This window comes from Leiobunum rupestre, chromosome 10 (assembly GCF_980474605.1).
Source record: "Leiobunum rupestre chromosome 10, qqLeiRupe1.1.hap1, whole genome shotgun sequence".
In the NCBI taxonomy this organism is placed as follows: domain Eukaryota; kingdom Metazoa; phylum Arthropoda; class Arachnida; order Opiliones; family Sclerosomatidae; genus Leiobunum; species Leiobunum rupestre.
This window is the reverse complement of record NC_143393.1, coordinates 42120868-42145538: the sequence shown is the minus strand read 5'-3', so window position 1 is coordinate 42145538 and position 24671 is coordinate 42120868. Positions and strand designations below refer to the sequence as shown.

Below are 24671 nucleotides of genomic sequence, written 5' to 3'. Positions count from 1 at the left end.
GTATGATTTGTTTTTTTTGTCTTACAATTGTTAGAGGTACTTGCCATTGCCACCAGATGGCATTCTTTAATGCGCTAATGCGACACCGTAAGCACATCCTCGTTATTAAGCTCATTATTTTTTCGTAGACTTAAAGGGGAACGGTCAAGCTTTAACCAGTTAGATAGCCGTATAGCCCATTAAAAACTAAAATTTATGGCGAAAACCGCATCAAAAAATATTGAGTGGTTAATTTTTAATAAAATAAAGAAATTTCGGGAAATCGAAAAGCGCGCGCTTTGTTTTGCACGCGCGGCGCGTTCCAGTTATAAGAGACTTAAGACTATAGTTGGATGCACACATAGCCTTCGCGCGCGAAATTTCGCTAGCAAATCGCGTCGCGTCGCGTGACTTAAATAGAATGGAAGTCATGGCCCATGGGCGCGTGCGCGAAAATTCACAGGCGAAATCGCTTGCAAACCGTATGTGTGTTTGGGCCTTTAGGATAGTTCGCAAATCGCTCATACGGGGTTAGGGGCGCTGGCGACAGCCCCTAAAATGGCGGCAAAAATTCAAACCCAAACACCTGGCGTTATTTTTCTTTCCAACGTTTTGGGTCAAAAGCTATTTTTTCAAGACAAAAAAGGTACGTGTTAGTATATTGAACGTCTTGTTAATCTTTTGATACGGAAAAAGGCCATATTTGGAAAAGCTTGGCCGTTCCAAATGACATAATGCCTGAAGTGAACATCCGTTTTCCTTGAAAAATTACACTTCAGAAAAGAAACCGCTAGTTGTCGATCGATGGTATAGCTACGTCTTTTGTTCGCAAGCGAAAACTATCGCTACGCCCCCTTTCGTTAGCCACTGAAACCTAGATAGGTAGCTGTTAAAGCAGGCGCTATTAGTTTTTCCTCATCGTTATTCGTAAATTTGAATTTATAAATATTGATACTTGCATTTTAATATAATTTTCGTTTGCTTATATTTTAATAAGTTTGTTTAAGAAAAAAACGTTCTTATGACCTTTAAATTGGTCTGTAGCAAACGCCAGATCTTAGACGCTACCTTGCAGAATCTAGCTCCCTTACGCCACCTAGCAGGGGCGTAGGAACCAGGGGGGGGGGCAAGGGGGGCAATGCCCCTCCCTAGAATTTTACTGGGAGGGGCAACTAATGTTATTGCCCTCTCCAACCTTTTGGTCAGTTGAAATCTTCGCAAGGTTCAAATTATCATTTTCAAAGCATATAAAGCTTATAGAACCTCAACTGTGTTTAAATTTCAGTCTTTCCCGCCAATGTATATAGTAGAAAAATCTACAAATGCATTCGGAGAAGCTTCACTCCATTAAAAATTCCAAACCATTCTCCAGACCCCTTTTGGTTTCACTTTGCCCCCTCCAACTTCTAGAACGTTCCTACGCCCCTGCCACCTAGACTCGTTTCGGTCGCGAATAGTTTTTTTTTTTCTGATAATATGAATTTTTCGACTTAAAATTCCATAATTCGTTAAAATAAATGCACGTGTTAGCAGACAATTTTTCAATGTAGATTAGGCCTATTATACCTACTAGGACAACAAAATAATTATTACCTACTTCCATATTTGGTGGAAAAACGAAAATCCGCCATTTTAGTTGTATTTCAAACAATGTAATCCAAATCTGGCAGCACAGCTAACTTTATTATCCGATTGAAAACATTTGCCTGGCAGCGTTGTTCCTCCACTTTGAAACTGGCTGACGTTTGCGTCGCCGTATATTTTTCAAAGCTGATCGGCGGCTTTTTCAACTGTTTAAAGCTGGTTTCATTAGGGCAAAAATGCCACGAAGCCGAGCGTCACCGCATAAATAGTGTTAGGTCTATAGTTAGTTATTATAGTAACTATGGAGCTTATTATTTAGGTTAGGCCTAACGGGTGTTTTTTGCGTGAACGTGAAAATATTGTGTTAGGCCTAACGGGGATTTTTTGCGTAGACGCTTTCGTAAAAACCATCCTTAATTTTGAATAGACAAAGACTATATACTCCTTTAACAATGTGCATTAGGGCCACCAGACTGTCAGAAGATGGCACTAATTACCAATATCTTTACCATTTCGACCGTCCTGTAATATTGGTGTCACATAATAGTATCCAAGGTAACAGATGTCCGTGATGCTAAAGCCGACATTAAAACTAAGCAACATTTTTGTTTTGACCATCAGACCTTGACGTATTTTTAGTCGAGGCAAGACCTCATTTGCACTTTTTTAATCGCGATATTTTTTTCTGAATCGATTTAAGTAGAAATCCATTGTTCACTCTCTTATCTAAACCCGATAGTTTGTTTTTAAGTCATCGACTAAATGGGTCTCGTTTGATCTATAAATTCTGGCCAGGGCCCAGCGGCCGATATTCCTTTTATTCCAGATGTCAAAACTAGTACAAAGCCAAAGGCTGCCGTAACGGACGTTGGGCCGATATCTTTTAGCTCAAGCCTTTGTCTACTATTAGTTCCAAAAGCGGAAATATACGGTTTAGTCGGAAGTGAAATTTGGAGAGACGATTACGTAATAATAGGTCTGAAAAGAGTCGGTAAGGGTCCGGTGGCGCTAGTTACGTATCTATCGGGATTAAGGCCACATTTTAGATAATGACAGTCAACGAGGAATCCACGGTCGCGAGCTGCAGAACTACTTCGTTGTTTTCTTTTTTAACCAGGCAGCAAAGGCTTAAGAACTCGATAGGAAAAGTCGCGTTTTTCGGGAAACGTTTTGCGTGTGGAAATTTTGATTTACGGGCGGCGCGCGCTCCCGAACGGGCTCTGGTGTGTTTCTGACGCTGCGATGATGATGGCAATTGGCGAGGTAAGCCTTTGAACAATCGTTTATTATTTAAAGGGTATATTTCGTACATGAAAACGCCCTTCTCCCCCACGTATCTTTCTTAGCATATCCCGATTCTCCTCTTGAAAAGGTTTCTTTTATCTCGAGAGCTTTAGGAGAATCGCTAACCCCCCCAAAATTGCATTTTCTCGCTTTGAAATTGAATTTCGCGTGACCGATACATTTAGGGGTGAAGTAGAACTCGCGATGTGGGTATTTTGGGATAGCATTTTCTTTTTTTTTTAAACTTTGGTTACCCAAAGTATGATGTAATTTTAGATCGTGCAGCGGTTCAAATGTCCTAATGGAGGTACTGAGGCGAAATTTAAAACTCTTTCCAAAGGGGAACTAACTCTTACTTTGGGAAAAATAATAATTAAACGTATTTTGTGTTGAATATATAATCAACCGAGATTTTCTAAGAATTGGCCTTTTTAAGTTAATGTAAAGCCACTTAGCGTCGAGTTAAGAAGTTAATAAAGTTCAAGGCAGACCATGTCTACTACAAATCAGAAAACGTCTGCTTTGTAGACGAAAATCCAACAGTTTTAACTTCTCGCGTTTGCCGCTACGTGGCTACCTGTAAGCAAATTAGTTGCTAGTTCTTGTACTTCTTTGTTAGTGACATTGAAAGGTAAGGAAAAATGCGCGGATTAGGCTATGAGTGTCTTACTTATATGTGTTATGTTACTTATAGCTACGAATATAACCAAAGCCTATTAAAAATATATGAAACGAAACAATACTAAAGTGTAGATTTTCGTGAGAGGGTTTTATTGGAATAAAGAATTTTTCTGGGCCTGACGATAGCTCGGTCTAGACTTAAATTTTTTTTTAACCAATTTCTATAAAAAAAATAGTAGAAAAATACAGAAATACACAATAGAAATAATGATAACTAAATTTAACAGGAGAGTAAATCACATTTTGTTTTGTCTCCCGTTCTACTAATGAGTTTTTCGGGAATAGGTTTTTCGAAGAATTTATATGTATTAGAAAATTTGAGATTTGAGTTTGTGTTTAAATATTAAATTGCTTTATTTAATTAATGATAAAAATGAAATTAACTTTATTTAATTAATGAAGAAAATGAAATTAACTTTATTTAATTAATGAAGAAAATGAAATTAACTTTATTTAATTTATGAAGAAAATGAAATTAACTTTAATGAGAAAATGAAATTAACTTTAATGAGAAAATGAAATTAACTTTAATGAGAAAATGAAATTAACTTAATGCGAAAATGAAATTAACTTAATGCGAAAATGAAATTAACTTAATGAGAAAATGAAATTAACTTAATGAGAAAATGAAATTAACTTAATGAGAAAATGAAATTAACTTAATGAGAAAATGAAATTAACTTAATGAGAAAATGAAATTAACTTAATGAGAAAATGAAATTAACTTAATGAGAAAATGAAATTAACTTAATGAGAAAATGAAATTAACTTAATGAGAAAATGAAATTAACTTAATGAGAAAATGAAATTAACTTAATGAGAAAATGAAATTAACTTAATGAGAAAATGAAATTAACTTAATGAGAAAATGAAATTAACTTAATGAGAAAATGAAATTAACTTAATGCGAAAATGAAATTAACTTAATGAGAAAATGAAATTAACTTTAATAAATGAAGAAAATGAAAATAACTTTATTTAATTAATGAAGAATATAAAATTGACTTTATTTAATTAATGAAGAAAATGAATTAACTTTATTTAATTAATGAAGAAACTTAAAAATTTATCGTTTAATCGTAGAAGAGTTATTAAAATTTAGCATAATTAGGCTGTTTTAGCATCGAGTTATTTCGTAAATAGGCCACGTAAATTTATTTTTTAATCTCGCATTAATTTAAATATTTAAAAACGTGTCGAACAGTTTTGGTAAAATGGCAACGTTAAATATGAAAAACACTTAATTTGTTTTCTTCTTAGTAAGAAATTAATACAAATTGGGGTATCAGGTTTAAACAGGGTTTCGACGCTCTCGGAGTACTCTGGGAGCACTCTCCGATCGCTCGTAATGTAATGGAAATTATAAATAGAATTCGCCAATAACCGCTTTCGTATCTATGACACGCGAGTAAGTTTATGACGGTACATATAACGGCGGGGAGAATCAATATGGGCGTCACCTTTTTTGAGCGAGAGTGGGTGAATGACCATTAACCCAAGACGAATTCCACCAGTCCACGCCCGTCATATTCTCTTCCTGGCTTTTGCGTCGGAGATAAGCCTTGGCCGTTGACGATCGAGAGTTTCGAGACGCCATTTTCTACAAGGTAGTAGAGCCGCTCAAAGTAGAAAGGGAATTCCAGCAAACTCTAGTGACACGGATCCCTAGTTAAACACAGACTTCCGACAGACTTTTAAAACTCTTAAAAGACATCGAAGTAGGCCATTTCGACGATATCCTCCCACGCGTCCTACCGTTCCCGCGCTTTCGGGCCTCAGCCAAGGCCTAATTCAGTCTGTCTCAAAGCCTCGAGAACCTATAGGCAGACTTTACCATCAACCCATCTATAATAACACTGTCGATAGGGTTTAGCTTTCGTTATTTCTCCCTAAAGAGTTGACCAGAGTTGGCTCCTTCGTTCCGTGGAGGCGCGCGCAACAGCCTTCGAAAAACGCCGAGGAAGAACCACGAACGTGACGTTAGATGGCACTAAAAGCCGCTCTGTCCTTTAAATTGTTTATGCTTTCTCCGGTATATGGTCCAATGGGGAGTTGCTCGGGTGCTTTCACCTTTTTTTTGGGACAGTGCCTTTTTATTTTTTAAGTTCCGTGTTATCGGTGTTCTATATGGGTGAGTGGTTATCCATAAATAATTATGCCACAAGTAACGCAATAATCAGAAGTATGACATGAACCCTACATAGTTAGTGTAGGGAGCTGTGGGCTCGTGTGGCATGAAGGGCTTGCCACCACCTTCCTACGCAATCTAACCTGGCCACCTGCATTAATGGCTTTAAAAGTCGCTCGATGACTTAGGCCTAAGGTGGTGCTTTGGGTACTAGCCTAGCTGATTATTATTATTATAACTATACGACAAGTAGCGCAGTAATCAGAAGTATTATAGGAAGTTAGGAACCCTGTATCGATGAGGGGTTATCCATAACCCAGCCACCTGTTAAAAGGCATTATAAGTCGCTAGATGATTTGGGCCTAAGGTGGTGCCTTGGGTATTAGCCTAGCTGATAATTATTTTATTATTAAATAATTATGCCACAAGTAGCACAATAATCAGAACTATGACAGGAACACTACATAACTATACCACAAGTAGCACAACAATCAGAAGTATGACAGGAACCCTACATAACTATACCACAAGTAGCACACTAATCAGAAGTATGGCAGTAACCCTACATAACTATACTACAAGTAGCGCGATAATCAGAAGTATGACAGTAACCCTACATAACTATACTACAAGTAGCGCGATAATCAGAAGTATGACAGTAACCCTACATAACTATAATACAAGTAGCGCGATAATCAGAAGTATGATAGGAACCCATTATGGGTGAGGGGCTTCTTCTACATACTGATGTGAAGAAGGGGCGGATATCGAAAAATCAAACTATAGATTGTGTTAGGAGCCGGGTTCGATCCCAGCTTGTGGCACTGGGTGAAAACACGGAAGAACTCCTTCTGCGTTGATTTTGCAAGTTCTCTCCCCACTAGTTAAAGGGGTTTTCCCCCGAGTTCTTCGGTTTCCCCTTCCATAAAAACTTGTCGAGGTTAACGGTAATAGTTAGTGTAGGGAGCTGTTGGCTCGCGTGGCATGAAGGGCTTGCTTTAAAAGTCGCTTGCTGACTTAGGCCTAAGGTGGTGCCTTGGGTATAAGCCTAGCTGATAATTATTTTAAGTAGTGGCAGTATGTTACGCTATATCCGCTATTTGAGTCAAACTATAAACTAAATGCCTAAGCGGGGGTAAAATACCTGTTTATTTTTGGTGCCCAAGACTTAAATTGGCACCATCGACCATATATGTCGAAGCATTTCAGTAACCCTATATGGGTGAAGGGTTAACCCTACATAATTATACCACAAGTAACGTAATAAACTGAAATTATTTTTGAATTTATTTTATTTATCGCCATCACTCTAAGCAGGCAGTTATTTGGCCAACGAAGAGAGTAGGCTGTGGCGGGTTTCTTGTTTCCTGACTATCATTAACCGAAAGCGGTCGAAGTGATACTTATGTCTGTTAGTTTACTTATGATAGTATCATATACGCTTTATGCGTTGAACTTCTATATATTATTCCTTTGGGGCTATATTGATGAGTTTAAAGGTATTATGAGAGTTAATATTTATGGTGGATCATCTAATATACAGGTTAAGCGAATTTTTCCGATGGTAAATGTGATGTCACATTTCTACCACATGGAAATAGCTGACGCTAGTTACATTAAAAAAGGTCGTCCTCTACCAAAACCAAGTGGTTACGTGATCTACGACTTATTTTTCAGGCCCCGCCTACTAATAATTTCGTGACGCCCTCTGTTGATTGAAAGGCAACCACAAATGTCTTTTTAAAATTTCTAAATATTGAATACATGTACATTAAATAATTTCAAAGTTAAAAAGTTTAACATAATGATTTCTATTAAAAATAACTCGTTTTAATTATATTACTATTGAAACCTTTAACTGTAAATACATTAAAATTGATTGTTAAAAAATGAAATATTACATTAATTTAAATATAATTAATATGATTGTTTGTAAATATAGTAGTATTATTGATCCACCGATGACGAGTACAAAATTTTGGTTAATTAAGCTCCACCTACAAAATTCGAAAAAAAGTGCATCATGGTAACGTGTGAATCAAATCAAGTTCAAAATATTTTAATTTTTAACCTCATGTACATTTTTGGTTAGAGGGCCAAGTCAACATGCGACTTATAGCTTTCTTGCATTGACAAACTATACACTTTTATCTTTATGCTCTCAGTCGCTTCGATCTGTTCTTGCTAAAACTTTAAAATGTGTAAAATTCTAGCGAAGAAATAATTTTTAGTTATAATGGGAATATAACATGTAGTATTTCGGTTGCAATGCCCAATGAGTTCCAATATTGTCCGCTCCATCCAGTGTCACTGTTGCTTAGTTGGTTTGTTGCGGCGGTTAACCCTAAGATTGTTGTGGTCTATTGGCCCAAGTACCACCTTTTAACCCAAATAAAGCATAGACTCCCTAAACCTTTCTTTTTCACATTTCGCGTTTATTATACAGGGTGTTTCAAATGTTGATGCAAAAATTGTAAGGAGTTGTAGGGGGTGAGTTGAGAAGTATGCCGGTTTTCCCCATTTTCCTACGATGAGTTAAAAGAGCGCCAGAGAGCTTCAAAGTGAGGACTACTAGCCCCTGAAAGTAGGCTTCAATAAGCGCAAAACCAAGCAGCAGGGACTTTAAATACTGTTTAAGTTTACTTTTTTACGCTGGTTACCTCGATTTGTTTACAAAGTCCCTTTTTACCTATCACACGAACCCAAACCTTGTAAAAACTTATTTTCTTAAATCTAGAGTTAAAAGGTTAAAATATAAAAATGAAACTAGTATGATTTTTATCTTGGTATACTAAAATTAATTGTGTATTATAACCTTTAAACCTTAAATACTGTGTAAAAAATAATTTGATTGGAAAACTCACGATTGTAATGAAAATTAGAACGTCAGAATTAATTTAGATTTTAACGAGTTCGGCTGCAAAGCAGCGCGTTCTGCAAAGCAGATATTTTGTTTCCTAACGATTACTACAAATGAGGGCTTTTATAATAGTCTCTCGAGAAATAATAGCAATAAATGAAAACAAACCGCTCAAGAACTCGAAAATTACTACGCTTCGACCAGCTTATAATGAAAATAAGGTACTCCGCGTGGGCTTCAGACTTGAAAAATCGAATATGGAGTATCATGAGAAGCACCCTATTATAATTTTGAAAAACCAGCGTTTAGCGGAACTCTTAGTATGGTGAAGTCATTTACAAACTCTTCATGGCGGCGTCCAAGAAACTCTAACGCGATTACGGGAAACTTATTGGATCACCACAGCGAGACATCTGACCCAGAACGTACTTAGAAAATGCACTATATGTAAGAGAATGAACGCTAAGTCGTGTGCTGTTGACACTGCTCCATTACCGAAGGAGATAATTGGGTACAATTATAGTAGGAGGTATCCGTCGCCATTTTCTTTTTTATTCAATTTTTTTTTAAACAATCAATGGACAAACCAATTTTATTTAAAATAAACCCCCGCTTTTCAAGAAACATTGAGAATTTATGGTTTATTTTCAAAATTAAAAAATACGTTATTCTATCCAATATAAGTAGAATATACAGAGCAAATTTGGTCGTATTTATTCATTTTGATAGATTGATAGATAGTAGGGTACACGTCGGTAGTCTTACTACTTTTGGACTTAACAACGATTTAATATTTTTGCTATTCAAATAATGATTAATATTATTTTTATTTAATTTAAGGTCCCAGTTTTGTCTTTTAATTCTTAGTTTAGGTTAAATTAGGGTTACGGTTAGAGATAGGTTAGGTTAGATTAGGTTAGGTTGATGTACGCGCGCCGAAGGCGCGTAGGCACCGTAGGTTTGGTTAGATTAGGTTGATGTACGCGCGGCGAAGGCGCGTAGGCTCCGTAGGATAGGATAGGATAGGATAGGTTAGGTTGGGTTGATGTACGCGCGCCGTAGGCGCGTAAGCACTGTTGTATACGAGGGGTCCGACACTCAGTTAAAAACTAAAACGTACCCGAAAAAAAATACGCCTTTTCCAAAATATTGCTAGTTAATTTTAATTTAGTTAGTCGTATTGCCCACGGCACTAAGAATTTTGGAAATTTCGTAATATAGGTGCTTATTTATGATTTTCTACTATTTCTGCGACGTTTCGTCGGCCAATAAAAATGAGGTGCATTACTCCGGCTATCGTAAAGTCAACAAGTCGGCCCAGGCCGTAATATTAGTTCCACATCAGTGTATTCGAGTGGGCAAACCCATACACCCTTAGTAGACACAGGTACAGTGTGTCAGAATTTATAGCCCGGTGTACCTAGTAACAAAGACCATACCACCGGAGGCCTATCATCATAGTGCCCTACGCCAGCGTCCCCCTAGCCCGGACAGGTGACAAATCCAGCATGGGTAGCAGAACCCTACTACTGATGGTCTCACCTTTGACGCAAGCCACTCAACCCAGCAGAAGGTGCAGCAATGGGTGGACCAATCCCCACTTCGCACACAGCAGTGGGATTAAGAGTGGATGCTGTAGCAACTCCAGCCGACACCCTACCTACGTAGGTAAGGAGTCAAACCCTTTTGAGAGAGCTCCTAAAGGGGAACGACGAGCACACAGCAGCCCAAGTAACCCGGCACAGCTGGCACCGGAGATCCTGGTGTGGCTCCAAAAGGCCGGGAAACAGGACTGCCGGGCCCTCATACGGAGGCCCACCGCCCCACAGCAGGTTACCCAATCCGCCGAGGCGGCCAGTTTGCACGGACCCTCTCCGTTAGCCTGAGCCGAAGCTCAGTATCCAGCCCAAACCTGACCGAAGTCGGAGGTGGAGATAGGACCATTTGATCAGAGCTAACATACCCCAGTGCGCCACCGCCCTTATGGGTTACAAGAGCCGGACCCCAACTCCCCGGTAAAGCCACCAGTTATTGCACACTCCGACCCCTTTAGGGCCCTCCGACCCCTTTAGGACCAGTAGACACAGATAGGCAAACTAATAAAAAAACTGTTGAGGCCATATGATTTCCTAGCGTTTGATATATAATTTACCATCCTATGTTAAAGAGTGGCGACCGCCCATCCTCAGGATACCCGGGTGGGCAAACCAATACTAAAGCTGTTCAGGCCATGTGATTTTATATTATCTCGGTGATAAAATTAGTATTTTCTTAGAGCAGATATTTGATATGGATTATTAACAACTGCATAAATCATATTATTGCAAGAATGTATTTATGTCAAAGAGCTCTATCGAATGAGACCAACTTGTATTTTTCGGTCACTTTCCCTTTAAAGGGGTTTGTCGGAGGGGGCGGAAATTAACGGCACTTGCGTGCGCGTCAAAGAGCTCTATCGAATGAGACCAACTTGTTTTTTTCGGTCACTTTCCCTTTAAAGGGGTTTGTCGGAGGGGGCGGAAATTAACGGCACTTGCGTGCGCGTCAAAGAGCTCTATCGAATGAGACCAACTTGTTTTTTTTCGGTCACTTTCCCTTTAAAGGGGTTTGTCGGAGGGGGCGGAAATTAACGGCACTTGCGTGCGCGTCAAAGAGTTCTATCGAATGAGACCAAATCTCTGGACCAACTATACAAACTATACAAGTTCGCCAAGAAGGCGATAATATTATTTTGTGCCACATATAAACGCATTCGATAAGAAAGTGCCATACTTATTTATTACTTCTGACTATACACGGTTTCGATAAGAAAGTTCCACACTAAATTATTACTTCTGACCATACACGGTTTCGATAAGGGGGTCGAAATTGGGGCGGGGGGGAGGCGAAGTTTGAAGTTAACTTGACCCTAAAACGCCGTAAATATACGTAAAATAACGCGGAAAAACGAACAGGAATTGCGACAACTTAACTTGACAAATCCCCACGCGTTGCAGAGAAAGATTAGAAGTTCAGAGTAACATTTTTCAGAGCGGTGTGGCTCGGTTGGTAGAGGCGTCGGTTTTTGGAGACTACGCGGCCCGCAGCTATCTGTGTTCGAGTCCCGGCGCCGGCGTTAATATAAGTTATATTAATAATGAATTATTTTTCGCAGCTCCATCTACCGTGTCGTCGCTTTTCCACGACAAACAACACTTAACGACAATCCGTCCATAGCAATAGTCTCACTTCGATATATATATCTCGATGTGGAACTAAAAATGGCTCTTTATATTCTACCTATATTGGATAGAATAACGTTATTTATGATTGTGAAAATAAACCATAAAGTCTCAATGTTTCTCGAAAAGCGGGGGTTTATTTGAAAAAAAAAAAAATTGTATTGTTCATTGATTGTTAAAAAAAAAAAATTAGAAAACCAAATGGCGACGGATACCTTATACTATAATTCTACGGAGAATTGCACAGTCTCCACCGTTTTCGATAATTGGCATCGACTTTGCAGGGCCAATTTATGTCAAGAATAATAAGAAACTGGAGAAAGCATATATATGTTTATTTACATGTGCAGTTTCAAGAACTCTGCATTTGGAGTTAGTACCGTCTCTAAACACTTCTCACTTTTTACTCGCATTTCGTCGCATGATTTTAAGAAGAGGAATTCCGGCTGTCGTATATTCAGACAACGCGAAGACATTCAAAAAGGCTAATCAAGTAGCGGTAAATTAAGAACCGGTCGCGAGCGCGCTGAAGACGCGACACTCACGGAATCCGAAACCGAATCACTTCTCGCGATATTTGTTGTTTCTTTCCTTATCCGACGATTCGCTTTATGTTTCCAAAGAGTTATGTAGTCTCGAAATTCATGTGCAGCCTTCAGCTCCAACTCCAGTTCCTCCAAGTTGTAACGAAAATAATTCGTATATTGAACTTTATACATATTTATGGGTGTCCCCCGTGTTTTAATACATCGGTTGGCCATGGTTTTCCCCAAGTGCGCGTTGGACTCTCGCGGAGTATTGCTTCACCTGTAGCAACTCTCGAGTTTTGGGAAGACTGTTTTAGATCCCGTAGTAGCGATGGCACACGAAAAGTTTAAATAGGGCCACGTGCGTGAACCTTTTCTCTCTTGGTCTCTCGACCCGAAGATGACCACAACTTGTCCTCTCGCTCCTTCGTGACAATGGCGACCGGCTCGCCGGTCCCCCAGTTCGTGATTTTCCATCTTACTGTTTCGCGGTAAACGAAACGAGTAATGTGTCGGCGACAACTTTAATTCGCGTCCGAATAGTTTACGCATTAATGTATCGCGTTCCGCGTTTCGTTATGGAGCCCAGGAACTTCAGCCGATGGAATCATCGAAGGACTATTTTTCTATATGTAAGAACAACACGTTTAAACAAGAGCCATGTTCCATAAACTGTCTTCATTAGTGGGGCAATAACTTTTATATTTGTACTTGGTTACCAACGTAATATTAATTTGATCGTTTCATTAAACCACGTGTGTATTATCTCTAATGCTGACACTTTATTTTTGGATCATTTAATACCCCTAGACAACCTGACCCTAATTCTTATTCATATATTTAAAAGTGTCGCAAAGTCATCTGTGAGGTCTTCGTACTTTCGGGCCACTTCGTAGAGCTCGATCTCTTTTAATGATAGCAGTTCCAACGTCTCTTCAATGTCGTCAATGGCCGCCATCTGGCCATTAACTAATATCTCCAATTAATCTCTTAATTTGCTCGCTGCTGCTTTGATAATATCCTTACTCAGCTTGGTCTTAGCCAACTCTGCGGTTCTACTTCTGGTAGTCATCTTGATTCAAAGTTAACTGGTTTGTGATATTCAACAATTGTCCCGGGTTTCGGCACCAAAATGTTGCCGCGAAAACTGCACGGCCTGGGAGAGCTTATTTTCAACTATACGTGGCCCTTTTTCCTTGTAAACTAATTGTAACTGTTAAAATAAATCCCTACTTCACTAAATTTAAAATACTTATTTATTTATACTATTTACAATTGCACTCATTTGGAGTAATCGTTAGGAAACAAAATATCTGCTTTGCAGAACGCGCTGCTTTGCAGCCGAACTCGTTAAAATCTAAATTAATTCTGACGTTCTAAGTTTCATTACAATCGTGAGTTTTCGAATCAAATTATTTTTTTACACAGTATTTAAGGTTTAAAGGTTATAATACACAATTAAGTTTAGTATACCAAGATAAAAATCATACTAGTTTGATTTTTATATTTTAACCTTTTAACTCTAGATTTTTTTACAATTTTACATTTTATATTTACAATGGTTTTATTTATAGACATTTTTTAAGCTACGCAATATTTTATTTTACAAAGGCCGAAGAGCGAGACAAATAACTCAATTTAAGAAAATAAGTTTTTACAAACCTTAAGGTTCGCATATCCCTGCATTTCGGTGGGGGGGTGGGGAGAAATAACTAAAGTTAAACATAAAAAAATAGTAGATTTTAGAGAGATGGTTGGACAACTTTTTTCCATAGTTTAGATTTAATAAATTCAGTGACAAATATAGTTGTCGGTGGCGTTGTTTTAAAGCCCTTATGAATGTTTTACTACTTCTCCGCATTACGGTGAAACATAGAGCTGGAAAATCGAAGTTGTTAAAAAATATCTCTAAAAACGCTGAAAATACCAATCTTAGTTGAAAATTGTAACTAGAATCTAACATTTTAAACTTAATTTAAAATATTTGATTTTTTATTAGAACACCAAAAAAACCCTAGGTGGGCCACTATAGAATATTCACGAATATCGCAAAAAACCGACGATTCCTGACCAAATTGAGTCGTCCTTGATCATTCTACTTTGCTTCCACTCGAGAAAAAAAGAAACACGAGGTGATATTTTAGATTGTGTTACCAGGAAATTATATATGTATACACTCGGAATGTCTAAGGAAGACTGTGGTGGCTCTGATTATTCTCATAGAAATGGGCGTGGTTTAGAGGCGAGATTTTCCTTCGCTGTGTGCTAAGTTCTTACTTAGCAGCTTGAATGAATCACTTGCTACTGGATATCTCACTCCAGTTTTGGGCGTCTTTCAAAATTCGCAATTGCTTGCCGCGCCATCTCTCGGTTTTTAATATATAATGAGAGAAATCTTCTGCGTTGAGTTTGCGAGTTCTCTCCCCACTGGTTTAAGGGGTTTTCCCCCGAGCTCTTCGGTTTCCCCTTCCATAAAAACTTTTAGAGGTTAACGGTAATAGTTAGTGTAGGGAGCTGTTGGCTCGCGTGGCATACAGGGCTTGCCACCACCCTCCTACGCGTTGTAACCCGGCCACCTGCATTAATGGCGTTAAAAGTCGCTCGATGACTTAGGCCTAAGGTGGTGCCTTGGCTATTAGCCTAGCTGATTATTATTATTATTAATAACAAATATAACTAATACAAACAAAGTGACCTTGAAAATAAGATTTCGACCTTCAGAATGTCGATCTTTAAAATTCCGAAATTAGGTGTCACCTCTCCCATAAAAGATTTGGTATTAAATCCGTAAATATCTTTGGTCCAAGAGTGTATAGACTCTTAAACGCGCCTTCCCAATCGACCGCCATTACCTTACAGTCTACGGGTAGGGTGATGAAAAAAACGGTTTTGGGGGATGAAATTTCTGCGGTAGAGGGCTGGCTCGTTGGTTGTCTGTACGATAATGGCGGCGCCCAGTAAACGTTTCTTAAAAGAGTGTATTTCCTGATCGCACCCTTTCAAAATTGTGACATTTTTTCGATGAGACACTACTGACTTGGGTCCGTGTATTTTTTTGGGGGTCTTCATCTAAGTTAAAAGACAGGCTATTTTCTCTGTCACCGATCGAACCACAAAAATTGTCGGCATCTCTTCGTCAGCCCCAAAAAAGACGTGCCTCGCTCTTTCTAACGGCCTCGAATCTCGATTTCTTACTTTTGGTGTTTTCCGTCCTTTTTTTTTGTCGCGAGATTTCTTGACGGTCCGAAAAGTAAGGTAACATTTCCGACACATCGACCGGCCGCCGAGATCACGCGTTAGAGACTTGCTTATAAAAATATACTTTTCTATTTATTATTAAAGCACCAGGAAGGAATAAAGACCACATAGGAGCCCCCATGGCCTATGTAGCACTTAATAGCCAGGCTCAACGCGTAGGGAAATTAGTCTACGCGTAATAAACTATGTTTTCTGGAGTGGAATTAACTCGTTTAATTTCTCCCATGAGCGGTACCAAGAACGACTAGAAGTAACTGCGACGTAAGAACTATGAAAATTTCAAATGCTGGCACCTAGGAGCCACAACCACACCAGCCCACACAAGGAGAACGCAGCTAGACTTTAAACACGCTAACGCAGTGTTGTGTACAAATTTTATTGGACGAGCCTTTACGCTGAACGTTGTACGGAAAGGGGGAAGGCAATTTCCGAATTTTCCCCTTCCGACGGCAGCAGGCGCTAAAGCGTCTAACCAATGAAAATTGTACCCAAGAAAATGCACGACTTTTGACGGGTTGAATTCTCCTTGTGTGGGGTGCTATGTTTGTTGCTCGTAGCTGGCACCATGAAGTTATACTTCTCCATCTCCTGTCCACATTTTCATACCGTCGTGGAAAATAGTTGGAATGCTTATCGCGGGAGATTTTCGTCTCGATGTGGTTGAGGGTTTTTTTGACGTTCGTATGTAAACTTAACAAACAACAACGTGAGAGGGGAGTGCGCGCAGAGGGGATATTTTCTCTCGTAGGCGGGGCCAAAGCCGTCAGGGTGATCTTACCATACGCGATACGGCAGGATAAGCATTCCAAGTAGAGGTATGGATTCCTGTTATTTTATATTGTTAATATTCTTATTTTTATAATTATAGTTTTTCATTTATTGAAGTTTCTTTTAAATTAAGGAATACTTCCGCGTATGGTTCCCATACCAGAGTGACTGAGAAAAATCATATCACCTCGAGCTGGAATCGAACCTACAACGTTTGGGTTACCGTCCAAATGGCACTACCATGGAACTGCCGAGGCCAAGAGTGAGCAGGCCTCGGGCATCCAATTTATGAATGATTCGATCGGGTTCGCTGATTTTTATTCAACCCGTTGTTGAGCGAGCCGAGGCATTTCAAAGTGAACTAATTATAACAGGTCTTTGATAACCTAGGAGCAACAAACACAACACCCCACACAAGGTGAACGCAACCCGTCAAAAGTCGTGGATTTTCTTGCGTACGTTTTTCATTGGCTAGACGCTTTAGCGCCTGCTGCCCGCGGAAGGGGAAAATTCGGAAATTGTCTTCCCCTCCGCCCGTAAAACGTTCAGCGTAAAGGCTCGTGACGCTCGTCCAATGAAATGCGTACATAACCCTTCGTTAGCGTGTTTAAAGGCTAGCTGCGTTTTCCTTGTGTTTGTTGCTCCTAGTTGATAACAAGGGAAGGTTTTTCTATCGGGAATCACGTACCACTAAACTATACTCCCACCAGAAACAAAATCAAAGCAATTGCGATAGTTTTGCCGACTAAGTTCCATTAATTTACATTTAGCGAGTCGTTATAATGTTTGAATATAGAGGGCGCTGTAGTTTGTCAATAGTGTGACCGCAAATAGGATTATATCATATTCATGGGTCACATTTTTGTGTAAAAAGAGGAGGAGCGCTTATTTTACCGCTCAAAAAAGAGTAAAAAGAGATAAGCGCTTATTTTACCGCTCAAAAAAGAGTAAAAAGAGAGGAGCGCTTATTTTACCGCTCAAAAAAGAGTAAAAAGAGAGGAGCGCTTATTTTACCGCTCAAAAAAGAGTAAAAAGAGAGGAGCGCTTATTTTACCGCTCAAAAAAGAGTAAAAAGAGAGGAGCGTTTATTTTATCGCTCAAAAAAGAGTAAAAAGAGAGGAGCGTTTATTTTATCGCTCAAAAAAAGCGGAAAGAGAGGAGCGCAAATTCTACCGCTCAAAAAAGAGCGAAAAGAGAATAACGCCGATTCTACCGCTCAAAATGCGTGAGCGGATATTAGGCTAAGGAGTGCGAGCAATGAGTGAGCTCTTTGACGAAAATGCCCAACACTGGTTCAAACCAGATACGGATAGAACGTATAAGTCCGATAACTCAGATAAGATTGTTGAGGGGGGGAATAATAAGATAAACCAGATCCGCTGATTATCGCTAGATATCTGAAAATTACAACCTGAATAACCTGAACAGTTGACCGTTGTAAGCACTACTTACAGAGTTAGCTAATATGTTTAAATTAAGAAAATAGGTAAAGCTATTATGTTTAAATTAAGAAAATAGGTAAAGCTATTATGTTTAAATTAAGAAAATAGGTAAAGCTATTATGTTTAAATTAAGAAAATAGGTAAAGCTATTATGTTTAAATTAAGAAAATAGGTAAAGCTAATACGTTGAAATTCAGAAAATAGGTAAAGCTATTATGTTAAATTAAGGAAATAGGTAAAGGTATTATGTTTAAATTAAGAAAATAGGTAAAGGTATTATGTTTAAATTAAGAAAATAGGTAAAGCTATTATGTTTAAATTAAGAAAATAGGTAAAGGTATTATGTTTAAATTAAGGAAATAGGTAAAGGTATTATGTTTAAATTAAGAAAATAGGTAAAGCTATTATGTTTAAATTAAGAAAATAGGTAAAGCTAATACGTTGAAATTCAGAAAATAGGTAAAGGTATTATGTTTAAATTAAGAAAATAGGTAAAGCTATTATGTTAAATTAAGGAAATAGGTAAAGGTATTATGTTTAAATTAAGAAAATAGGTAAAGGTATTATGTTTAAATTAAGAAAATAGGTAAAGATATTATGTTTAAATTCCGAAAATAGGTAAAGCTATTATGTTAAATTAAGGAAATAGGTAAAGGTATTATGTTTAAATTAAGAAAATAGGTAAAACTATTATGTTTAAATTAAGAAAATAGGTAAAGCTATTATGTTTAAATTAAGAAAATAGGTAAAGCTATTATGTTTAAATTAAGAAAATAGGTAAAGCTATTATGTTAAATTAATGAAATAGGTAAAGGTATTATGTTTAAATTAAGAAAATAGGTAAAGGTATTATGTTAAATTAAGAAAATAGGTAAAGCTAATACGTTGAAATTCAGAAAATAGGTAAAGCTATTATGTTAAATTAAGGAAATAGGTAAAGGTATTATGTTTAAATTAAGAAAATAGGTAAAGCTATTATGTTTAAATTAAGAAAATAGGTAAAGCTATTATGTTTAAATTAAGAAAATAGGTAAAGCTATTATGTTTAAATTAAGAAAATAGGTAAAGCTATTATGTTTAAATTAAGAAAATAGGTAAAGCTAATACGTTGAAATTAAGAAAATAGGTAAAGCTAATACGTTGAAATTAAGAAAATAGGTAAAGCTAATACGTTGAAATTCAGAAAATAGGTAAAGCTATTATGTTAAATTAAGGAAATAGGTAAAGGCATGTTTAAATTAAGAAAATAGGTAAAGCTAATACGTTGAAATTCAGAAAATAGGTAAAGCTATTATGTTAAATTAAGGAAATAGGTAAAGCTATTATGTTTAAATTAAGAAAATAGGTAAAGCTATTATGTTTAAATTAAGGAAATAGGTAAAGCTAATACGTTTAAATTAAGAAAATAGGTAAAGCTATTATGTTTAAATTAAGAAAATAGGTAAAGGTATTATGTTTAAATTAAGAAAATAGGTAAAGCTATTATGTTTAAATTAAGAAAATAGGTAAAGCTAATACGTTGAAATTCAGAAAATAGGTAAAGCTATTATGTTTAAATTAAGAAAATAGGTAAAGCTATTATGTTTAAATTAAGAAAATAGGTAAAGCTAATACGTTGAAATTCAGAAAATAGGTAAAGCTATTATGTTAAATTAAGGAAATAGGTAAAGGTATTATGTTTAAATTAAGAAAATAGGTAAAGGTATTATGTTTAAATTAAGAAAATAGGTAAAGCTATTATGTTTAAATTAAGAAAATAGGTAAAGGTATTATGTTTAAATTAAGGAAATAGGTAAAGGTATTATGTTTAAATTAAGAAAATAGGTAAAGCTATTATGTTTAAATTAAGAAAATAGGTAAAGCTAATACGTTGAAATTCAGAAAATAGGTAAAGGTATTATGTTTAAATTAAGAAAATAGGTAAAGCTATTATGTTAAATTAAGGAAATAGGTAAAGGTATTATGTTTAAATTAAGAAAATAGGTAAAGGTATTATGTTTAAATTAAGAAAATAGGTAAAGATATTATGTTTAAATTCCGAAAATAGGTAAAGCTATTATGTTAAATTAAGGAAATAGGTAAAGGTATTATGTTTAAATTAAGAAAATAGGTAAAACTATTATGTTTAAATTAAGAAAATAGGTAAAGCTATTATGTTTAAATTAAGAAAATAGGTAAAGCTATTATGTTTAAATTAAGAAAATAGGTAAAGCTATTATGTTAAATTAATGAAATAGGTAAAGGTATTATGTTTAAATTAAGAAAATAGGTAAAGGTATTATGTTAAATTAAGAAAATAGGTAAAGCTAATACGTTGAAATTCAGAAAATAGGTAAAGCTATTATGTTAAATTAAGGAAATAGGTAAAGGTATTATGTTTAAATTAAGAAAATAGGTAAAGCTATTATGTTTAAATTAAGAAAATAGGTAAAGCTATTATGTTTAAATTAAGAAAATAGGTAAAGCTATTATGTTTAAATTAAGAAAATAGGTAAAGCTATTATGTTTAAATTAAGAAAATAGGTAAAGCTAATACGTTGAAATTAAGAAAATAGGTAAAGCTAATACGTTGAAATTAAGAAAATAGGTAAAGCTAATACGTTGAAATTCAGAAAATAGGTAAAGCTATTATGTTAAATTAAGGAAATAGGTAAAGGCATGTTTAAATTAAGAAAATAGGTAAAGCTAATACGTTGAAATTCAGAAAATAGGTAAAGCTATTATGTTAAATTAAGGAAATAGGTAAAGCTATTATGTTTAAATTAAGAAAATAGGTAAAGCTATTATGTTTAAATTAAGGAAATAGGTAAAGCTAATACGTTTAAATTAAGAAAATAGGTAAAGCTATTATGTTTAAATTAAGAAAATAGGTAAAGGTATTATGTTTAAATTAAGAAAATAGGTAAAGCTATTATGTTTAAATTAAGAAAATAGGTAAAGCTAATACGTTGAAATTCAGAAAATAGGTAAAGCTATTATGTTTAAATTAAGAAAATAGGTAAAGCTATTATGTTTAAATTAAGAAAATAGGTAAAGCTATTATGTTTAAATTAAGAAAATAGGTAAAGCTATTATGTTTAAATTAAGAAAATAGGTAAAGCTATTATGTTTAAATTAAGAAAATAGGTAAAGCTAATACGTTGAAATTCAGAAAATAGGTAAAGCTATTATGTTAAATTAAGGAAATAGGTAAAGGTATTATTTTTAAATTAAGAAAATAGGTAAAGGTATTATGTTTAAATTAAGAAAATAGGTAAAGCTATTATGTTTAAATTAAGAAAATAGGTAAAGCTATTATGTTTAAATTCAGAAAATAGGTAAAGCTATTATGTTAAATTAAGGAAATAGGTAAAAGTATTATGTTTAAATTAAGAAAATAGGTAAAGCTATTATGTTTAAATTAAGAAAATAGGTAAAGCTATTATGTTTAAATTAAGAAAATAGGTAAAGATATTATGTTTAAATTCCGAAAATAGGTAAAGGTATTATGTTTAAATTAAGAAAATAGGTAAAACTATTATGTTTAAATTAAGAAAATAGGTAAAGCTATTATGTTTAAATTAAGAAAATAGGTAAAGCTATTATGTTTAAATTAAGAAAATAGGTAAAGCTATTATGTTAAATTAATGAAATAGGTAAAGGTATTATGTTTAAATTAAGAAAATAGGTAAAGGTATTATGTTTAAATTAAGAAAATAGGTAAAGGTATTATGTTAAATTAAGAAAATAGGTAAAGCTAATACGTTGAAATTCAGAAAATAGGTAAAGCTAATACGTTGAAATTCAGAAAATAGGTAAAGCTATTATGTTAAATTAAGGAAATAGGTAAAGGCATGTTTAAATTAAGAAAATAGGTAAAGCTAATACGTTGAAATTCAGAAAATAGGTAAAGCTATTATGTTAAATTAAGGAAATAGGTAAAGCTATTATGTTTAAATTAAGAAAATAGGTAAAGCTATTATGTTTAAATTAAGGAAATAGGTAAAGCTAATACGTTGAAATTCAGAAAATAGGTAAAGCTATTATGTTAAATTAAGGAAATAGGTAAAGGTATTATGTTTAAATTAAGAAAATAGGTAAAGCTATTATGTTAAATTAAGGAAATAGGTAAAGCTATTATGTTAAATTAAGGAAATAGGTAAAGGTATTATGTTTAAATTAAGAAAATAGGTAAAGCTATTATGTTTAAATTCAGAAAATAGGTAAAGCTATGTTTAAATTCAGAAAATAGGTAAAGCTATTATGTTAAATTCAGAAAATAGGTAAAGCTATGTTTAAATTCAGAAAATAGGTAAAGCTATTATGTTAAATTAAGGAAATAGGTAAAGGTATTATGTTTAAATTAAGAAAATAGGTAAAGCTATTATGTTTAAATTAAGAAAATAGGTAAAGCTATTATGTTAAATTAAGGAAATAGGTAAAGGTATTATGTTTAAATTAAGAAAATAGGTAAAGGTATTATGTTTAAATTAAGAAAATAGGTAAAGGTATTATGTTTAAATTAAGAAAATAGGTAAAGCTATTATGTTTAAATTAAGAAAATAGGTAAAGCTATTATGTTAAATTAAGGAAATAGGTAAAGGTATTATGTTTAAATTAAGAAAATAGGTAAAGGTATTATGTTTAAATTAAGAAAATAGGTAAAGGTATTATGTTTAAATTAAGAAAATAGGTAAAGCTATTATGTTTAAATTAAGAAAATAGGTAAAGCTATTATGTTTAAATTCAGAAAATAGGTAAAGCTATTATGTTTAAATTCAGAAAATAGGTAAAGCTATTATGTTTAAATTAAGAAAATAGGTAAAGCTATTATGTTAAATTAAGGAAATAGGTAAAGGTATTATGTTTAAATTAAGAAAATAGGTAAAGGTATTATGTTTAAATTAAGAAAATAGGTAAAGGTATTATGTTTAAATTAAGAAAATAGGTAAAGCTATTATGTTTAAATTAAGAAAATAGGTAAAGCTATTATGTTTAAATTCAGAAAATAGGTAAAGCTATTATGTTTAAATTCAGAAAATAGGTAAAGCTATTATGTTAAATTCAGAAAATAGGTAAAGCTATTATGTTTAAATTCAGAAAATAGGTAAAGCTATTATGTTTAAATTCAGAAAATAGGTAAAGCTATTATGTTTAAATTAAGAAAATAGGTAAAGCTATTATGTTTAAATTAAGAAAATAGGTAAAGCTATTATGTTTAAATTAAGAAAATAGGTAAAGCTAATATGTTGTTTATAAATTACAATATTTTTAGTAACAGTATGAACAAGAATGTATTTATTATGAAGGGGAGAATGACTGTGTGGAGACGACTGCTAATCCCCCTCACGCTCTATCAGTAATCTCCTCCCTTGAATCGTCAAATCGAATCAGCCCGGTTTCTCATGGGTTCCCTAACGCTGACGTCTTCCGACGCCATTGAAGTACACACTCACAAGAAGACTACCCGAGGTGTAACACACCTATTTTGTTGAAACTCGGGGGTTAGGTAGACCTTATGGTATTATGAAAATTGCCAAAGGGAAAAGTTGCAATGGGCTTTAGTTTTCCCATGGCAACCGAAACTTTTTTTACCTCTTCATTTAAAAAAAAGCGTGAGATTTTCTCCGTTACCCAAATTTTGTTAAAATTTAACCAAAACTGATCAATTTTAGCCAAAATAGATCAAATTCATCTCTTTGGGTAAGTGTTGAAAATTTAATTTTTAAAAATTTGGGGCTTTGCGAGACCGAGAAAATCCCATGCTTTTTTAAATGGAGATTTTTGTTTTGAGAGATCAAAATCATTTTCGGTTGCCATGGGAAAACTAAAGCCCATTGCAACTTTTCCCGTTGGCAATTTTCTTACTACCATAAGGTCCACCTAACCCCCGAGTTTCAACAAAATCGGTGATAACCACCTCGGGTAGTCTCCTTGTCAGTTGCAGGTTAATAAAGGCGAAATATCTAGTACATTTGGCGAAAAGATACTAGTACGAATTTCCAGTAAAATGGCGGCGGGAATTTCGAATTTCGCCTATTTTCTGTTGAAATCCTAAAGGTCACATTAATCCATTTTAGAAATGTCTATAGTGACTTGTGTAAATTTCAAAGGGATCAAAATATTTAATGTAGATAATTATTTTAAAGTTTCATTAGAGTGTATTTTTAGTATTATGCTCATAAACAATCATCAAATGTACGTCAACATGGTAATCTCGGCATTGACCGTTCTATACTTACCCTGGACTAGCCAAACGAAAATTTTTAGGTATGCCTCACTTGTAGTACTAAAAATAAATTATTACAATTATTTTAGTTTTATCTATGTTAATTATTTTCTTTTCAAAATATAACTAAATAGACGGTATTTTCCAAAATTATACGACACGAGCGGGTACACTAACTATCTATCTATGTTAATTAATTAAATATCGCTTTGAAATATAACGCAATAGACGGTATTTTCCAAAATTATATAACGCGCGCGGGTTTACTTAGAAATTCAACCGTAAATAGACCAAATTCGGAATTCGCGCCGACGATTAACCGGATATTCTTGCTAGTATCTTTCCGCCAAATGTACTAGATATTTCACCTGCAACTGAGTATACTAGTGACATTTACCTTCTGAATCCTCCCGTGCCAGGGAAAATTTCGGGCGTGATTCATTCGTCCTAAATAATTAAATACATTCTTGGTATGAACAAGAATACGTAGAAGTAACTAAGAACTATGTAAATGTGAAATGGTGGCATCTAGGCGCAACAAACACAGCACCCGACACAAGGAGAACGCAACTCGTCAAAAGTCGTGCATTTTCTTGCGTACATTTTTCATTCGTTAGACGCTTTAGCGCCTGCTGCCGTCGAAAGGCGAAAATTCTTAAAATTGTCTTCCCCCCGCCCGTAAAATGTTCAGCGTAAAGGCTCGTCCAATGAAATATGTACACAACGCTGCG

At 35.1% G+C, this 24671-nt stretch overlaps 1 protein-coding gene across 5 annotated transcripts in view; it reads left to right on the top strand.

Annotated features, from left to right (window-relative positions):
- Positions 1–2440: 2440 nt before the first annotated feature.
- LOC149925924 (uncharacterized) overlaps positions 2441–24671 on the top strand; it is a 107049-nt gene continuing 84818 nt past the window's right edge. For all 5 annotated transcript variants that reach the window (XR_016476872.1, XM_090160125.1, XM_090160126.1 and 2 more), the window contains exon 1: positions 2441–2826. The gene's annotated coding sequence lies outside the window, so the exon portion shown is untranslated. The remainder of the gene's footprint in view (positions 2827–24671) is intronic.